Here is a 4427-nt window from a genome sequence, read left to right as displayed (position 1 = left end):
GCTTGTACTGGTGCATGTGATTGTTCTGTCCCAAGTGCAGGACTTTGCACTTGTCCTTATTGAACCTCATGAGATTCTTTCATTCCAGTCCTCCAATTTGTCAACATCTCTCTGAATCCTAGCCCTACCCTCCAGCATATCTACTACTGCCCGCAGCTTGCTGTCATCTGCAAACTTGCTGAAGGTACACTCCATCCCATCTTCAGGATCACTGATGAAGATATGGAACAAAACCAGCCACAGGACCAACTCCTGGGGTACTCCACTTGATACCAGCTGCCAACTAGACATTGAGATATCAGCTACTATCCTCTGAGCCCAATAAGCCGGCCAGTTTTCTATCCATCCTACAGTCCATTCATCCACTCTGTACTTTTTCAGGCCGCTTGTGAGAAGGCTGTGGGAGACTATATCAAAAGCCTTGCTAAAAATCAAGGTATACCACATCCACTCTTCTCCACATATCCAGAGCCAGTCATCTCATCAAAGAAGGCAATCAGGCTGGTCAGGCATGACTTGACCCTTGGTGAATCCATGCTGACTATTCTTAATTACCTTCTCCTCCAAGTGCTAAGAAATGGATTCCTTGACCTATTGCATGATTTTTCCAGTGACTGAGGTGAGGCTGACTGGTCTGTAGTTCCCTGGATCCTTCTTCCCTTTCTGAAAGATGGGCGCATATTTACCCATTTCCAATCAACCAGAACCTCTCCTGATCAAAGATGATGGCTAGTGGCTCTGCAGTCACATCAGCCAACTCCCTTAGCTCCCTCAGGTACATCCCATCTGGCCCCATGGACTTGTTTATATGCAGCTTTTCTAAATATCCCATAACCTGTTCTTTTGCTACTGTTGGCTGCTCACGTCCTCCCCAAACTGCGCAGGTTCAGTAGTCTGGGAGCTGACCTCGCCTGTGAAGACTGAGGTAAAAAAGGCATTCAATACTACAGCTTTTTCTGCATCCTTGGTCACTAGGTTGCCTCCCCTGTTCGGTAAGGGATGCACACTTTCCTTGATGCTTGTCTTGTTACTGACATACCTGTAGAAACCCCCCTTGTTACCCTTCACCTTCCTTGCTAGCTGCAACTCCAATTGTGCTTTAGCCTTCCTGACTTCATCCCTGGATACACGAGCAATACTCTTATCTTCCTCCCTAGGTGTCTGTCCAAGTTTCCACTCCTAATAAAGTTTCTGTTTTGTAATTTAAAGTTTCTGAAGAGAGTTCCCTGCTAAGCCAAGCTGGTCTTCTGCTATACTTTCTAGTCTTCCTGTGCATAGTGATGGTTTGTTCCTGCACTCTCAGGAAGTTCTCTTTAAAAGTACAGTCAGCTCTCCTGGACTCCTCTCCTTCTGAGACTGGCTTCCCAGCAGATCCTGCCCATGAATTCCCTTAGCGAGTCAAAGTCTGAAATTATAATTAAGGGGTTTTTTTGTTTGTTTTTTTAAAGGAAAGCTTAAAATGAAAATTGAATTTAATACAGCTTACGCAAAAGGTACAAATTTAGTATTATCTATTAACATAATTTCAATAAAATATGTTGAGTCAGTGAGCCTCTACTAAAAACTCTGGAGTTAAAAGGCGTATTTTCTTCTATATAACGATGCAGGGGAAAACAGCTAACTTTAGAGGTCAAGCTTGGAAAAATACAGGCACAGTATTTCATGTAGTGGGGGCTTGACCCTGCAAGGGATGCCGGGTGTGCACTACTGGATACAAAGGATCAAAGTCATCTGTATTGGAATTCAATGTTGCAAACATAGCAACCATGAGAAGAAACACAGAAGAGACTGAAGAAAACCCAAAATGTAGCATGTGGGTGCAGTGCTCATTTGATGCTTCTTTTAGCTATTGATTTAAGTACTCCCAAAATAAAGTAAAGTGTTCCTGAAATTGCAAAATACAAAATAGTTTGTTTCTGCTTCACTGAAGAGTGCTGGAGGTCCAAGCTAATTTTCCCAAGATGTACAATTAACTACTTAATATGAACCAGCCTATTCTGATGACCATCTGTGAAGAAAATTGTGACAAAATTGATGGAAGTATCATAGCAGTAGTCAACACTGCACTAAGGGGAAATGTAGAAGATATGCTGAATACAGGCAGTCCTCGGACTTACGACAATTTGTTCCTGAAAACCGCTAGTGGCGGGGGGTTAGACTAGATAATCTATTCAGGTCCCTTCTGACCTCTAACTACTATGAAACTATAATATTTCACTTTTTAAAGCACCCACTGTCCAGATTTGCCAACTATGCATATCAGTTCTGGACAGGATTTTTTTTAAAAAAAGGCTAAAAACATTCATCTGTAAAATCTGTAAACAAAACACTGAGCCCTCCATAGAAAAGTTAAGAAACCATGAGCCCAACTGAAGCCTTATAGAATGAGCCTGGATGCAAGTGTTGATGAACAGGTACAGCAGAGCAAAGGAAAGTAACACAACCTTGTGTGCGAGTCAGAGGGCAGCTCAGCACCCTGCAAAGGGCTCCCTGTTAAGGATTTGTGACCTAAGGGAGCCTCCCTAGATGCCCCTGCAACCATGTGCTGCCACTATGTCCAGTTGGCCATTACCTGCTTGTAATGGATGTTCGCCTCAAAGGCAGGCAAGAGCCATGTGGCCCTTGGTCTGACACACTGGATGGGACAGGGAATAAAACACTGTGACCAGGATGGAGCTGCAGAGCCCAGGGGAACAGGGCCAGTGGGGAAGTGGGGCAGGCAGTAAAAACATGCATCAATTTTAAAAAGATAAAAACCCAAAAAACCAAAAACCTCTGGCTGTCAGTGAGTTGGCACAATACTAAGCCCCATCTTCTCTGGCTTAACTAGTGACTTCCCATTGCAGTATATCAAATGCATTAACTGAAGCCTGGAATAAGGGGATTTACAGCATTTGAGCATTTACAGTATTAGCAGTGTTTTCATGGAAAAAAATCACATCTCATATCAACAAATTTTCTCCAATCGAGTCTGACAAGGTCTACTTTTGGAAAACCCAGGTTGTATTTTATCCTGTTTTCTACTCAGTACCATGTTTTTAGCTATTCTTGCCTTCAAAAGCTAAAAGGCCTATGGGGCAGTGCAGTCACTGATCCTCCTTTCTCTCATCCCACTTTCCTAAATACAGTACTATAGTTGCTGTTCTCCAATCAGATGGAGCAATTCAGGACTTCAAAGACTTATTAAAACCCCTGCCCTACTAGCTTTCAATTTCACATGCCAGATCATTCAATATTCTGTGACAACGACGTTAAACCCTACTCTTCTCATCCTTCTCTAAAATGATTTGGAGAATAAAGAGGTTGTCTCTTATCCAGGCTCTCTCTTCCTGATTTCTTGCATTTTGTCATGTCATTAAATGTATAATATAACCCCACACACCTTTATATTTTCTCTAAACACCACATCCTCCACAACTACCTATATTCCAGTTATCCCACCAAAATTGTATTATACCTGCAACATCTGGTATCACAGAACTGCTAATGCAAGTTAACACCTCCATTTTGTTGTCCAGAATTATGTCTCAAACCATATTCAACTCCCTAGCCTTACAAGTTTGGCCTGTTTTTTGTTTGTTCATTTGGTTTGTTTTTTTTTTTATAAACTATACTATTTACTTGACTGCTCTTCTTATCAGTACTTGTCTTTTTTCTCCTTGCTTTTCAGCTCCTCTCTCAGGCCTTCCCATTGCTATCTTTCCATTTGCCTGATTTGGGGGGAACTGTATCCCAAATTCTTGAAAACAAAACTCATGTCACATCTAGGCATTACAACATAGTGGGGTGAAAACTGCAGGGGTGGTAGCCCTTACTGAGGCCACAAAGCCTCCATTTTCCTCTTCCTGGGTATGAAAATCAAATAGGGAAATTACACAACTCTCTGCTAGGGCTGTGCAAGGCTTTGGACAGAGCTTTGGACACTTCGGGGTTGGAAGCAGCACATCCGGGTCCAAGTGCTGGCCTCATTCGGCTTCCCGAAGCAGTTAGGAGCCACCTCGGAGCCGCCTTGGAGATCTGGCTATAGGGTATAATGGGGAAACAATAAAATATCTGTAACTTTGTTGTTTTTTGTCCGATTTGGATGAAATGTTCAGGGGTGGTAGACTCGGCAGGCTTCATCCTCTCTGCAAAGTTTCAAGAAGTTTGGTGCAGGGGTTTGGGGGGGAACTCTACTCCAAGTTCTTGAAAGCAAAACTCTTGTCACGTCTATGTGTTACAGCATAGCAGGGTGAAAACTGCAGGGGTGGTAGCTCTTGCTGAGGCCACAAAGCCTGCCAGGTTTCAAGAAGATTGATGCAGGGGTTCGAGGGGAACTGCTCCTCAAGCTGCGGACAAGCAAAACTCATGCCATGGGTGCTTGTGGGACTGACTGTCTGTCTTGGGGCAGGGAGGGGAGACACTGCTGCAGGCCTGGCTGCTAAGCT

General features: G+C 43.5%; 1 protein-coding gene across 4 annotated transcripts in view; it reads right to left on the bottom strand.

Moving 5' to 3' along the window:
• PLCB1 (phospholipase C beta 1) overlaps window positions 1–4427 on the bottom strand; it is a 948624-nt gene that overhangs the window by 839986 nt on the left and 104211 nt on the right. The window lies entirely within an intron of this gene.

This window comes from Gavialis gangeticus, unplaced genomic scaffold (genome assembly GCF_001723915.1).
Source record: "Gavialis gangeticus isolate Ggan-Ray unplaced genomic scaffold, GavGan_comp1, whole genome shotgun sequence".
NCBI lineage: Eukaryota > Metazoa > Chordata > Crocodylia > Gavialidae > Gavialis > Gavialis gangeticus.
Note: the sequence above shows the minus strand (reverse complement) of the source record. Positions and strands in the feature narration are given on the sequence as shown.